The sequence below is a fragment of the Macrobrachium rosenbergii genome, chromosome 25 (genome assembly GCF_040412425.1).
Source record: "Macrobrachium rosenbergii isolate ZJJX-2024 chromosome 25, ASM4041242v1, whole genome shotgun sequence".
NCBI lineage: Eukaryota > Metazoa > Arthropoda > Malacostraca > Decapoda > Palaemonidae > Macrobrachium > Macrobrachium rosenbergii.
In genome coordinates this window covers 5,058,800-5,074,328 of record NC_089765.1, presented here as the reverse complement: position 1 = coordinate 5,074,328, position 15,529 = coordinate 5,058,800, and the positions used below count along the sequence as shown (strand labels likewise).

The following is a 15,529-nucleotide window of genomic DNA, read 5'->3' as shown; positions in this document are numbered from 1 at the left end:
TTTTTACTTATGTCCTATTCTATTTCTCTAGTTTTCGCTACTGCAGCGAAGGTTTTAAAACCAGGTTGACTAAATCTTGCTATGATTCACATACAATTTACAGTAATTGTAGGTGGCAGGAGTGTAGTAGGGTGAAAAATTCTGCTGCATGTAATGACTAGACAAGTTAAAAAGGGATAGGAAGAGGAAAGCAGCCTCTAGAACTGAGAATGAACGTCACTTAGCCTAGAAACCACTCTTAACCTAGTTTAGAAGCCAGTTCTGCTGTTCCTTCTATTCCTATTCCTGCTTTTTTCCTGTTGCTAGCCCTCCTACTATTAATCCATCTACTCCCGTGCCTGGCTCCCTTGCTTCCAACCCTAATACCATTGCCAGTCACCAAGCTAAGTTTAACAAGAAAATTAACCTTGTAGTTAGTACAGTAGTGGAGTTAGGAGCTCCTCTGCAAGTGTTAATGAGCAAAGTGTATGCAGGAAAAGTGACAAGTGATGGCTTTGTGCAAGTGGAGGAGGTGGCCACTCGTCCCGCCAGTTCTTCTAGATGAAGGTTCCTGTCCTGCACCCCTGAACCTAGGAAAAGACATACTTGAAGTCCAAGGGAGGCCGGTGGGGTTTGCCCATGGGTAGTTGCCCTCTCAGTCGACAGACAGCCACTGGAAAGGCGTCTTATTGGATGTGCACCAGCTGTCGTCTGGTTCACACGACAATTCCGGCTGGGGCAAAGGGAAGATGTGAAATCTTTCTAGATTCGTCACATCCACTGAAGAGACACGCAGATGATGTTGGTCGCCATTCTCTGCTCCCTGTTAAGCATTATAAGAAGCTAGTCTCAGCCCACAGCCTTCCTGCAGTTACACTGTGGACCCCTCAGTCTCTGCCTCAGTCCAGCATCCTCTTTCCACATGGGACAGCCCGGAGCATCCAGCTATTGAGTGCCCTTACTTGACCCCAAGTGCCCAACAAACCTGCTCAGGCACCCATTGTCTTCATCCAAATGCCTAGCTCCTGCAGAGTGCTCGGTGCCACTTCCCCAGTGCCTGGTGCCAGCCAGCTCCCAAGCACCCAGCTATTGCAAGATGCAGACATCAGTCTTCTAGTCACATCTACCAGGCCAAGTGGGCAGTTTTCTGACGAAGGTGTCTCAGACACAGTCTTTTTTTGAGACATCTATAACACAAATTGCAGATTTCCTCCTTATCTAAGGACTCCAGGAATTTGTTGTCCTCCACCATTAAGGGGTATCAGGCTATGCTTAGGTCAGTTTTTAAGCATAGAGGTCTGGATCTTTCGTCAAATTCGGATCTTAACAACCTCATCAAATCCTTTGATAAGTCCAAGCAGAGGAAGGACGACCTAGTCTCTTGGGACCTGGACATAGTGTTGAAGTGGCTGACAGTTCCCTCCTTTGAGTTACTTTTGTTTCCACTTCCTTTGAAGTCTCACCCTTGGACACTCTTGGGAGAACTGGCTACTGCTAAGCGTATTAGTGAGATCTAAGCCATCGATAAAAGGGTAGGATTTTCCTGAGGAGATGGAGTTTGCTCCTTTACCCTAGGTTTTTTAGCCAAGAACGAAGACCCATCAGAGCCCTGGCCCCATTCTTTTACCATTAAAAATTTAATGGACATGCATGGCTCTGAGGAAGGAGAGAGTTCTTTGTCCTGTTAGAGCCCTGAGGTATCACCTGAACAGGACGAGATCAGAGAACTAATCAAGCGTAAACTCTGGTGTTCAGTTAAGACACTCTAGTGTCATTGTCATTCTTTCTGAGGACTTAATTTCTGAGGCTTTACTCTCAGTTTTCAGGAGGACATTTTGTCCACTCTATTGCTTTCAGGCATAATGTCTCTCACTTCCATTCTTCAGTCAGCCTACTGGAAGTACAAATCTATCTTGCATCTCACTACAGTATTTGAATGAAGTTGAAAGTATTTAAAAATTGCAGTACCTTGGGGCCATTATCAGCCCAAACAGCATGGTACTTGAGAGATTCAAGAAACACTCTTTTTCTCCCTACTATTATTTTTGCCTTAGTGTAGGATTTCAAGTTTTGGGGAGTCTGGGGGTACAATGTACCTGGAGTACCCACCAGTCTTATTGGATGGGTTGTGGTTTTTTCAGTGTGGATGACAGCATTGTCTGGTTGTTTTTAATGTTGTTACTGCACCCAGGACAAGGGCACTTTTATGTGCTTTGCTAGCCATCAGGCCTATCCTCTGCAACAAAACTCCCACTTAAGTAGAGGCGACCCATGGCTCAACCGCCATGCCACTACAGGTTAAGAGGAGCATCAGATAGAGGCAGTATCCTCCTGCAGCAGCTCTCTTACCAGGTAAGGAAACGACAAGCATTGTAACAATGCTAGTAAAATTTCTTTTTAAATATCTAACTTCCCTGGTAGTTACATATATATAGCTTTATCCTTGATTCGTACTTATTGTGAAAATTCAAAATTAGCGGCAATCGCCGATAGATGGTCGGGTGGCCATGCCCCTGGCGCCCTCTACCAAGTAGTAGAACCATTCCCAATTGTCTCAGAAATTCCTGCATCGTTCTATCAACACGTTGGAAATTCGCTCTACTTTGGTTTGCTTTACTACAATTGGTGAAGTACACATTACTTGTTTGAGTTTCGTTGATGGCTTTAGTGGTTTGGATCTTCCTGGATTTTTTCGTTTCTCATTTATTTAACCCTATCTGTTCGGTTTCTGACTGTTACAATTGTTCTTTTGTGCTTTTCAGATGGCTGACCCTATTGTTGAGAGTGTGTGTTGAGGATGCAGAAGCTTCCCCAAGTCTGCTCTTGATCCCAGTTCTAGAAATGCTAGAGATCATGTGTGTGCACTTGATGATAGATGCAGGAGTGTGTGAAAGTTTGTCCGAGAAAGAGTGGAGAGAGTATGATCGCTATGTGAGGGCGATTGGAAAAGGACAGGTAGGGAGGCTAGATCTTTCAGTGTCCTTTCAGCTAGGTCTTCCTGATAGTCAAGTCTTTCTAACGTCAAATACCCCTAATATTCTGATCTAACCCTAGAGGCTATATTGCCCGATCACTCCTGCAGTCGGGGGTAAGTAATCCGTCCTTAAAGGATACCAATATGGCTGCTGTTCGGCCATGGAGTTTCTGTAACACCCAATCCCTTTCTTCGGATAGGAGAAGTGATGTGAGGGCAGTGCATGGTTGCAACAAAAGTTCGGTGACAGTGTTAGTGCAGTGGAGGGTGCGTCCGTTCGTGTCTGTCACACTCCACAGCCCTGGGAACCTCTTCCGCGCTCCCCAACCCCTGGGAGAAGGAATGTCCCGACTGAGCTAAGGAGGTGAGAAGACATTGGTTTCTGAGCGGGCGTCCCCTCGAGCGATCCTGTTGGCGCATCCCAGGGCGCTCCCCCTCGCCGCGGAAGAAGGCGAGATGAGGGCGTGTTCGTCTTCCTCGGATGGCGCGAAGACCCAGGCGTGGTTGGCGTCAATCACAAGTCTAGACCTATCAAGAGGCATGAGTCCCCCTTCCCGCTCCAACAACCTCTTGCAGCAATGGGAGCTCTCCAGAGGGTCTGTCGGAAGAAGACAGCGTTTCTGCCTAAACAGAGGCGTAAGGCGCATGAAACTCGTCGGAGGAAAGAAGGCATACGCGATGACTTCAGTTCACCCTTCTCCCCGCCCCCAGATGGGACGTGTCGCAAGCTGCGTCACCACCTCTTCATCAAAAGATCCCAGCTAAGTCTCCGAGTTGTGGAAGCTAGTGCAGTGCCATCTCCAGTTGTTCCCAGCAGCAAGTGGCACCTCCAAGTAAAGTTCTTGTCCGGAAGTCATTTCAACAGTCCTTGCGTCTCTTTGACTCTTACAAGTCGCAGGACCTTAAGAAGAACACAAGAAGAATCTAAGGACGTCAAGACCCAAGAGGTAAGGCAAGAATCAGAAGAATAAGACGCTAACAACCAGCAAGAGCGCAAACTCGCGGCAAGTTGCAGCGCTCATAAGCTTCCACGCAACAAACCGCTTCAGTGGCGGGAGGGCAAAGGATGGAAGCTCCCTCGCAGCAAGTTGGGCGCGTAAATGACGCCGCATAAGCAGCACGATTCACGTTTCCCCTCTCGTTCGACATCGGAAATAGCGGATCCTTTGGAAGAGATCTGGAAGAGGAAACTCGAGAGAGCTCTTCTGCAGCTGATCTGAAAAAGACTTCTTACTCTTTTGGCGGACTTATTTCCTGCGTTTTCATCAGGCTGTACCTCCGAGTCCTCCCTCGCAATATTTAATGGGTAGACCCAAGTCTTCCTCATTCAAAGAAGACAGTGTTGCCAAATCAGTGAAAGGCCTTTTCAAACATGATGATTGGATTTGAAGAAGAAGAACAAGGAAAATGACTTTTTCCTTTCCCCGACAAGATTGGCTTCTAGATCAGCGTGTGGTACGAGACTGGGAAGCTCTCGGTTTGGAGTTCCTGCCTCCTCCCAAAGGGGACTTCTCCCGAACTCGTTGACTCTTCGCGGAGAACAGCCATGACTAAAGCCGGGTTCTGTGGTCCACTTCGGAGTTGGATCATTTGCTGGCGTCTTCAGAACTAACCGGTCTTCAACTTGATGGACTGGACTCTTGCAGCTCTTGCAGAGGTTTCAGATCAGAAGAATGACACGCCAAATACACCTTGTTGCCTGTCTCGATAAAGCTGGGGCGAGGTGGGGTGAACTTTCTGCCCTTTTCACAGCAGGTGTTTATCGAAAGCAGGCGCTATGTTGTGTTCGTTCGTGTCTTCTGGGTGACTTTAGCTCAGAAATCTGAACTGTTGTATGCTCCTTATCTAAACAGCTCTTCCCTTCAGAGCTGGTTAAGGACTTATCAGCAGCCCTGGCAACAATCAACGCAGATCTGATCACAAGGACTGCTAGGAAAGTTCTTCCGGCAAACTTTTGTGGGAAGGACAGGAGCTCCTCTCGCGTCAACTATTTGGTGGGAGGCCCTTTCAGAGGAAGTCGAGAGAATGGCTGCTGGGACGGCTTCCGTAGAACCCCAAGCAGCAACCCAAATCAAAAATGATCCACAACAACCTCGGGCAGTGGCGGGATGTGGGTTATCACTTTTGGCAGAGGTGGAGCCAAAGAGGGGCGGACGTATGGACAGTCGAAGTTTTTGGAGGAAGGATACAAGATTCCTTCCTAAAGGCCCCCTCTTCCCAAGAAATTTGATTGACAGCTACTTACTCGAGGAGCCAAGCGGGCAGCTCTTCAAGAACAGGTGTGAAGATGCTATCAAAAACGGCAATCGAAGGGTAAAGGACCTCGTCGGGAGGTTTTACAACAGACTTTTCTGTACCCAAGGCTAGGGGTTGGAGACCAGTTCTGGAGCGTAAGTCCACTGAACAAGCCATAAGCAAGTCAAGTTTGCCATGGGAGACATCTCGTCCAGTCCTAGCAGGCGCCAGACGGGGAAGACTGGATTGTTTGATAGGACCCCACCAGGGCGCGACGTATTTTTTCCGCGTGCAATTCACCCGAACTGCAAGAAAATATCTGAGGTTTGTGCATCTCTGGGGACAGCCTGTCAGTTCTGAGCATGGCTCACTGGTTCCCATCTAAAAAGGAATCACCATTTCGATGTACCTGGACGATTGGCTAATCAGGAAAGCCAGATGTAACAAAGTGTCTGGAGGATCTCCAAGTTACAATGAATTTGTAACAACAATTGGGTCTGGTAGTAAATCTGTAGCCAAATACGCAAGCTAACGCCTTCACAGGACATCATCTACCAGGGATGAGGATTCAGTCAGTGGTTTTTCGGGCTTTTGGCCCGAAACGCATTCTAGATTGCTTAGAAAAGGTGGCTCTTTTTCTAGGGAGATGGACCTGTTAGGCGAGAGTGGATGGTGCTGCTGGGGACTCTCCTAGATCGGGGTAATTCGTGCTCCCCTGGAGAAGAATTCATCTCGTCCACTTCAGTTCCATCTGTCAAGCTATTTGGAAAGAGGCCAAGATCACGGAGCCGTGGATTCGATCCTCTGGGAATCAAAAAACATTTGAGTTGAGTGGAACGACCCAAAAAACTCAATTGGGCCTCGAACTGTCAACAAAAGAACCCCGACCCTAGTGTTGTATTCAGACGCATCGGACATGGGATGAGGTGCAGCGCTGAGAAGGCGAGATCTCGGAGATCTATGGGGAAAACCATCAGAAAAATGGCATATAAATGTCAGGAACTGGTGCCATTCATCTTGCACTAGTCCACTTTCGGAGAAGGTCCAGAACAAGATTGCTGGTCAACGCGAGACAACACCACAGCGTTGGCCTACATCAGAAACAGGTGGCACTCGTTGTTTTCCTTTACGAGGTAACCAAAGATCTCCTGCTGTGGGCAGAAACGAACAACCAACTCTGATCACCCCGCTCCTGGAGGAGAAGAAGGACGTCAGGCGGATCTTCTCAGCAGGAAGGCGGGTTCTCCGACAGAATGGACCCATCGCGATGTGTGCAACAGGCTTTGGAATCTGTGGGAGGGCGATCAACCAGACACTCTTTGCGACTGAACGAAGGAGGTTGCAGTCTACTGCTCTCAGTCCCCGACCAGGAAGCAGTGGCGGTGGACGCGCCTTCCTCATGGTGGAGGACTGAGCATGTGCGCTTTTCCTCCATTCAAGATCCTGAACAGAGTACTGAAGAAGTTCAGAAAGTCGAACGACGCCCGCATGACCTGATAAGCTCCATTTGGCCCATGAGACCATGGATCACGGGAGGTGATGGGTGGCTAGTAGACACCCCCAGATCGTTACCTTACCGGAACGATCTATCGAACAACCCACATATGCAGAGATACCATCAAAATCTCCCTCGCTCTCCAACGCCTAACTGCCTTTCGACTATGAAAAAACTGGCAAAGCAGAAGGGCTTTTTCAGGGGGCTGCAGGAGCCATCGCGGAAGCCGGGGCAACGTCACACTCAAGGTGTACCAATCAAGTGGGACGTATTCAGAGATGGTGCAGGAAAAACAACATTTCCTCTTCCGGTACCTCTCTAACTCAACTGGCAGATTTTCTTCTGCATTTGAAAAAAAGAAACCTAGCAGTATCCATCAAGGGATACGCAGCATGCTGCTTCCATCTTCCGTCACAAGAAATATTGGCGTGTCAGGAGACCAAGGACCTCACGGATCTCAGGTCGCTTTGAGACAATTGAGGAAGGACAACCCGAACCCCTCTTGGAATTTGGGCGTGGTCTACAAATTTTAATCTCGAATAGGTTTGAACCTCTCGACAAGCTTCATGGAAGGATCTCACTAAAGACCCTTTTCCTGGTCACTTTGGCTACAAGCCAAGAGGGTAGGGAGAACTACAAAGCCTTTGCAACAGAAAAGTAAGCTTCCAATGGGGAAAAATGCAGTCTGCTCACTTCAACTTGGTTTTCGCTAAGCAGAACCCTTCTCAACCATGGCCAGATCTTTTTCCATACCAGGGCTGTCTCATTTAATGGTTAGGAGAAAAAAGAAACTTGTCCAGTTGGTTCTAAAATTTTATCTACAAAGGACCAGAAACATGAGAGGTCAGACAGATCACCTCTGGTGCTCAGTGAAGAAACCATTTACCCTTATCCAAAGAATGCACTGGCGTTCTTTATCCAAGGGACAATAAGGGGAAGCTCACCAAGAATGGCGAGAAAAACTTTCCAATCCTCTCAAAGTCAAGCGCACTGGTAAGAGCTGTGAACCTTCGATGGCTTATAGACACAACGAGGTCTGAAATCGATTTTGGAAGCGACTTTTGAAACAAATCTATCTGCGGTGTTACTGAAAAGTACAGACTAGATATGAGGATTGCTGTTCCCTGGGTCCGTCACGTTTGCCTCGCGCCCGTGGTTGGAGAGGTACTACTGCCTCTACCTATAACCTTTTTTTTTTTTTTTGTATTTATGCCCTTGTCTTTTCTTGATTTGAACTCACAGGTTGTCTGTGAAGGTTTTGTAACCTTCCACAGTCTGGGGTTACAGAGTCTAAGTTAGGTTTTTATGGGTGTGTTATTTAGTGATTTTTGGTGGGTCAGGGTAAGTGCGCTCTTTTGTCTTGGCTATGCCAGGATAACAAGGGTGTGGTGGTCTAGTCATGTTAAGGTTGAGGACCGTGTGACAGCCATGAGACTTTCAGCCCCTGGATGGGTCGCTGGGTCTCAAGGAATGCGGGGCGAATGAGGCGGGATAATTATGACCAGCTTCCATATCAGGTAGAAACCAGGTATGTTTACAGCTAAATATTTAGTGTTTAGTAATTATAAAATTCCCAACAGTGTTTGGTTCTCTAACCCACCACAATGGTGTCCAATCAGCTATATATATGCAACTACAGGGAAGTTAGATATTTAAAAATGGTATTTTCATTATAAAATAAGTTTTTAAATATACTTACCTGAGTAGTTACATATCAAAAGTCCCCTCCCTCCTCCCCTCTGAGAACAGGGCATGGAGATTTCTGAGGACAATTGGGAATGGTTCTAATTACCTGGTAGAGGGCGCTCAGGTATGGCCACCTGACCATCTATCAGCGTTGCGTAATTCTGATTTCTGCGTGCGCGCGACAAATCGGCGGGATAAAGCTATATATATGTAACTACCAGGTAAGTATATTTAAAAACTTATTTTATAATGAAAATACCATATTTCAAATTCACTACCATACCTTAATGTTTTGGAGTAGAATATGTCCATGTATTCCACCCCCAGTCAATGTGGGATTCAGCTATGTAATTACTTGGTAAGTTACTTATATGAAAATATTTTCATAATTATATTAAGTTTCTTATATACAGTACTTACCAAATAATTACAGAATCAGAGCCCGCCCTCCTCCCCTCTCATGGACATAACGGCACAAACAAATTGAGCTTGTCTGCTAAGTCGTTCCCAGTGTTCTCCGATAGTGGGTGGGGCTAGTCACCTACACAAAATAATTGAAGCACTACCGCAATTTCTAAAAAAAAAGGCTGCAGTGCAAGTTAGAAACTACAGCTATGCAATTACTTGGCAAGTACAGCATATAGTGTATGAAACTTGATTTTATTACGAAAATATCATTTTTCACCAAAAACAGCTTTGTTAAGAACTGTATCCAGCTGAGAACCCTTCTTTAACTAACTTATACGAAAGCTGTCTTTTGCAAAAGCTAGTACTTTAGTGTAATTTTGGTCATACTGTTTATAAGATAGTGTGTTTGTGGAGGGGGTCTATTATTGCCAAGGGAAGGCTTGCAGCCGTATCCATCATACAAGCTAAAGGATGCCCCAAACATTTATTTCTGTTTTTGCATCCTACAACACTACCTTTCACACCTAAAGTACGTCAGCTGTACTAAAGTTACTTGTTTAAATGACGCTTTTTCCCAAATTTATCTTCCCCTAGTACTGAATTCTGTGCGCTTTGTATTATGCACGTACCATTCCTCCAGCACATTCACCTCATCACTTACAGGCAGCAAGAGAAGCTTGCTTTAAGGTCCTCATTTGATGGTCCTGAAACAACAGTGTCTTGGTTCTGTCCTGTCATTAAACAAATTTGCAGTATTATTTGTGAAGATTAATAGCCTTGAAACACTATTCTACTTCTAATTACCCAATCAGGGATAAGATTAGTTGCAACTCTTCAAGGTCCAGCATTAATCACTGGTTTAGATTCAGCTAAGATTGTACTAATAATCTGTTGTTTTGTAGGTCTCAGTTGCAGTGAATGATGAATCTCGCCAGTTCCACTGAAAAACAACTTAAGTTGCATGAATTTTATACGACAATTATCATAATGGGATCTGTAACTGCTGAATGGTAAGAAAGTGTTTCACATAATTAGATCTACTCAAAGATCCAGAATCTTGTTTATATATAGTTATTTCTGAAAACTTCAATGATACAGGTTAATACAGGCAATCTATTTGCACTCTGATGTAGTTCTTAGTAAAATGGAGAATAAAATTCCATATCTTGAAAGCACTGAGCATAATGCAGATTGATTTGTTGCGAGAATTTTCCAAGCTTTCATGGTTTTAGTAGAAATAATTTGCAAATACTATGTATGCCTTTAATTTCCGATAAACCTGATTACTCTTTCCCCAACAACTTTTGACTAGAACCAGACTGCAAATTGCAAATTGAGCTAGTGCATGTTGAGTTTTTAGCATTGAGCTGCGTCAGTACAAATGACATTTCAACAGCTTTCTCAACGTCAAATGAAATTTTAATCAGTATTTGTGTACTGTTATGCTACATTACTACACTGTGTATAGTCAGGTGTTATGTAATTAAACTGCCTTAAGGGAGTTTTTGTACTCTATGGTTTTAGGCTATATCAAATATTCAAGTAAGTTTTCTTCATAGAGATGATCTCTTTTACAGGTTTGTTATTTCATCTAACAAAATGGTCACTTGCTGTCCTCAAACAAAGTAAGGCCCAAGATGGAAGCCAGGAGAAGAGAGAAAAAAAAAAACACTATTAAGAAACCTCAGAAATAAAGAGAATGAAGTGGAAACCCAAAGATTGACAGAAGGAAAAGGCAAGAGTCAATCTACAAAAGAACTTGAAAAGAAAAATTCAATGAGGACAGTGCTACCAACATTAAATATGCTAAAGTTTGAAAGCATATTTCAAGGGTACTGGTGATCTTTGTAATCTATAGAAGGAAGGGAATATGCTAAAGTTTGAAAACATATTTCAAGGGTACTGGTGACCTTTGTAATCTATAGAAGGAAGGGAATATGCTAAAGTTTGAAAGCATATTTCAAGGGTACTGGTGACCTTTGTAATCTATAGAAGGAAGGGGAGGACAAAAATTTAACATATAATATATTTCAGAGTAACAAGCTAGAACAGTTAATGAAAAGTGATGTTTGCACAGAAACTCTGGAAAGGTCAAATAAAAAACTAGTTAAGTTTTAAAAAAAGGCAATGAAGGGGAAACTCTATAAGGTGCATGAGCAGTGTTGATTGCTATAAATAGAAATGGAGAATGGAATAATGAACAAGAAAAGTTGGTATTTCAAGGTAAAGATACATGTATTAAAGGCAAATTAAATGCTCAACAAGAGCAGCATTATGTGTATTTGTTCAGTCCTCATCCCAAAAGGATAGTGTGCCTACAGATGAGTTTGTGCATTGAGCTGTGAGGACCAAGCCACAGGTGCTGTTAATGAATAGGATATGATAGAATTTATACAAGCAAAGACCCTTTGGTGCAGCATGGGAAGAACTTCAAGGTAGTTACGCATTCAGTTCAAGAAAGTATGGGATAAAAAATTTATATTATTGATAGTTCACCATGACTACAAATTACCCCCTCTAAGGATGCCTTGTGAAATGACAGCTGATCACCGGAACAGCCACAGATTAGAGGACAGGCTTTTGATAATTTATGAGTGAGAAACAGTACAGTTGAAATACAAAATAGGTTGTCATCGTGGTTACTGTATACTTCATGATGAAATGTTTAGGCAATAATGCTAAACAAGATAGGTAAAAATGAACTAATGTACGCTACCCATGAACTTTAATATGTACGAAGGTTAGAAAAGCAGAAATAGCTCGTGGTGAAGTAGGAATTCTTCCAGTCAATTGGAAACTAGTAAGAAAGTGAAAATTAAAACAGGAGACATTAAAGTAGATCAGAATATTTTGCGATGTAACCAACAATTCAGAGTATGTACTACTTTCATGAGACTATTTGGAGCAATACATTATTCCACTTTCCAGTGTAAGTTTATGTAGAAGCATGAAGGTATTACCAAAACCGTGTTGCTGGTACATTATAATGGTTAGTATCTTGGCATTCTTAGTCAAATGTTGAGAGTTCCCTCCTTCCCTGGGGGCGAAGTAAAATCACTGGTTCTGTATCACGGTCAGTTACTGCCACAGTGTGAGTCAATGGTGGGGAATTGAGGAAACCTTGCTGGTGTTTGCCCGAGTACCCTCGAGTTGAAGAACTGAAATTGAGCAATTTAAACTTTATTTGTTATTAGACCATTTTATAAAGCACTCAAGGAATGAAGATGAGAAAACTGATATATTAGAGGATTATGATGCACGAGAGGTCTTTTCCAATACAAGTATCAACAAAAATTGGCTATGGGACCCACCTGATGGACCAGATCAAGAACTATAAGATGGAGTATGCCATCAAAGCCTGCTTAGTCATGGGTGAGTATGGAAGTATTTTATATGAAAGCCTACTGTATTACAGTATATGTTCTTTGGAGATGGTTGTCTGATAGGGTATACTACAGTATTTTGACTGTTTTTTCCTTGACTATGCACACAAGAGAGAATTAGGAACCTAGAGGAAGTGGTAGCTCTAAATTACTTGAAGGCAGTACTTATTGTATAGCGCAAACCTTGCTGTACATGGAATTCCTTATGCATGATGTATCCATACATAACTTATACAGGGGATTTGATTTTGTGTGTACAGTACTGTATAGTGCTCCAGGAGTACAAAATTATTGTACATCAGTTACCGAGAATAATATTAATTTAGTTGATGATGTTTATGAAAGGGTCTCCAATCAGATGGTGAAAATAACTAGATTGGGTTTCTCTATGAATGGGCTTAAAACAAAAAGTTATGTAGCTGTCACTGTCAGGTTATGATACTATTAAAAACCACTTAAGATAACCTGGATGCAAATAAATCTAGAATTTTATAATATATGAAAAGGACAGTTGATCTTTGCATGTTGGACTATTGAGCTCTGAGTAATAAACTACAAACTTTTTCAGCAAATGTTAGCCTCTTAGTTACATTAATCACTGCCATCTTGCAGCTGTTTTGTACAATTTTAGTAGAGTGTTTCACCTGTAAAATATGAGTTCTATAACGGTTATGATGATGCTTTAAAACTGAAGTTTGAGCAATGGTGGTATCATTGGAAAGTTTATAAACTCCTTTTATAACTCATCTTGTTGTACTAGGAAGACTGCCCCACAGCTCTAGACAATAATTTTTGAACCATGAAAAGATATCTGTACCTTGAACTGACATCATAAGGATCTGATAAAAATTTTTTCCTTATAGGCTGAGCTCCTAGAGAAATGAGTTACTGAAGGGTGAGTCCTTTATGTCATATTCTGTAGTGGACTAAACCCTGATTGTCTGTTGGATTCGCGACCTGCAAAGGTATGGCCTTAATAAAGCTAGAACTATTCAATCGAGTAAATGTAAAAGTGAGACCAGTTGAAGATTGGCTTTGACTGACTACATAAAGTGGAACCGGGTGCAGTACATAATGCTTCCGTTTTCTACTTTGGACCTTGATATAAAGAATTACCATTAATTTTTATACTTCATAAGCCAAAAGATCTGTCACACGATGTCATAACTTTTTACTTATCTTCTCAGGAAGATGCGTAAATCTACAGCTAGTAACCATAAGTGGAACAAGTTTGTCATACAATAATCACATCTTGTTACTCTCCAAATATCTGCTGTGAACAAATATCAACTTCAGGAAACAACTACATTTTACTTATCAGTTTGTATACAGTGCCAGAATAGTGGTTATCCAAAAATATGAACGGTTGCCAATGATAATGATGATGTAGAAGAATGGCCACATGAACATTAATGATGAAAATAGCCAGAAAACTCCTTTGCCTATTAAAACTAAGATAGGTTCAAGTTTATAGGATGGTGCAAGACAGTATGTATTGACCCAAAGTTGAATGGAGTTCAGCTTTGCTTACTATAATTTTCAAGAAGGAACTTTAGTGGTCGTCATTATATGAAAGTTCACTATGGCAGGATATATAATTTATTACTCAGACCTACCACCGGTTTAATACTTCAAGGTCTGTGTTTCTCGCATTCGTTTCTTTCAGTTTAATTTTAGACATCCAGGAGATCAACATTATTCAGATTACTGTACATAATTTTTTTATCCTTGAAACTCATATTGGTTTAATATTACCAGTTAGGCCTGTACCTCTTATAAGTTTAATCTCAGCTAAGATACAGTCAGAATATTTTAGGATACATAGTTTATTTTCCACTTGAATAATTCTAGTTTGCTATCAGCTTTAAAGTAGCTCAGTGTTTCAAGATATAATATATTAGTTTTCTAATCAGTTTAACAAGAGCTCTGTGATACCTTGGTATATTTTGTGATACAGTGTTATATTCTATGTAAGATTCATAAGTTTAATATGCCAAGTACTTCTGTACATTTGAATATTTTCAGGTAATAGGGGTTTTCTTTAAATTTCTCATTAGTACAATGTCAGCTGGCAACTAGTTTAGTGCATATGTCAGGATAGTTTTGTTTTACTTTAGTCTGGCCTCAGTTTCATGTCATTCACCAGTAGCTCAGTTTTGCTGAACATATATATTTTAATACTCTTATCCATTCAATATTAGCTGTCTGGCATCCCTCGGAATAAAACTTCTTGACATATTCACAAAACACTATCATCAGCTTAACAAAATTTAAGTTTGTTTCAAGGTACATAGTTTTCACTTAACTTTATTAGCAGTGTTAATAATATAAGTTATCAGTAACTTAGTACATTTCAGGATATCTAGTTTTTACCTATACTGTAATTCTTATTTATTTAGTAGCAGATGGTTCAAGTTGTTTAAGGTTACCTGATGTTAAACGCAAGTTTCTTATCAGCGTAATATCAGCTATTAGGCTGCCATAGCTACACTTTGACTATTAAATTAATATTGGGTAGTCTAGCATGTTTCAAGATTCTTGAGTATTACTTGTCAAGTAACTGACTGATTTTAGACTGCTTGTTAACCAAGAATTCTTAGTTTTGGTTTGTAGGATCAAATACGTCATTGTTCACGCAAGATTAAGAGAAAGTTATTTGTATTATGTTCAGCTATTTTTCAGAAGTCATGTGTGATCAATAGTAAATGTTCATTAGTTGGAAAAATTAGGTTTTACTGATTTTATGAAATTTTTCATTGTTGTCAGTATAGTTAGAAATAGATTTGTGAAATAAAACTTGTGAGGTATTAACAGTTATAAAACAGGTACTGTTTTCACCTAAGGTGCAAGTGAATCCTGATCATTTTTTTTTTTTTTTTTTTCCTTTCCCCCAGTAAGTCTTACAGATCGTTAAACTGGCTTCCATCATAGTAGGGACTTTGAGTTAAAAAAAAACTTCTTATACTGTACACTCCATGTGACCTTAACCCATAGTTTTTTTCAGTTACTGAAGTAGATCAGAGTTCATTTAGAATTAAATTCTCAATAGCTTTGGGCTTTGCATCATTGACATATTACATAAGCATTGTTATTTTTACTTAGGCTTTGTTTAATACAGGATGGGTATCACAGAATAGAGTATATCTATTTACACTTGATGACCAGAGGTGTTTCAGAATTTAGCTATCTTTGTCTCAAATTTTGTAACAGATTGAGAACCTGACATTATTGTTAAACTATTAAACACACTTAGATCTGTATAAAGCTTATCATGAAGATAATGCATAACATTATGCATAAATTAGTTAAAAGTTGATAGTGCTAGTAATAACTGAGCATTTTACGAAAAGCATGATTGTTATGGTATCG

The 15,529-nt window shown here is 41.5% G+C and overlaps 1 long non-coding RNA gene across 4 annotated transcripts in view; it reads left to right on the top strand.

The window, feature by feature from the left end:
* Positions 1 to 15,020, top strand: part of LOC136852290 (uncharacterized) — a 156,113-nt gene extending 141,093 nt beyond the window's left edge. For 2 of the 4 annotated variants that reach the window (XR_010857101.1, XR_010857098.1), the window contains exons 3-5: positions 9,680 to 9,787; positions 10,355 to 12,149; positions 13,024 to 15,020. This is a non-coding gene — a long non-coding RNA (uncharacterized lncRNA). The remainder of the gene's footprint in view (positions 1 to 9,679; positions 9,788 to 10,354; positions 12,150 to 13,023) is intronic. The other 2 variants (XR_010857100.1, XR_010857099.1) reach the window with 2 other exon arrangements.
* Positions 15,021 to 15,529: the final 509 nt, after the last annotated feature.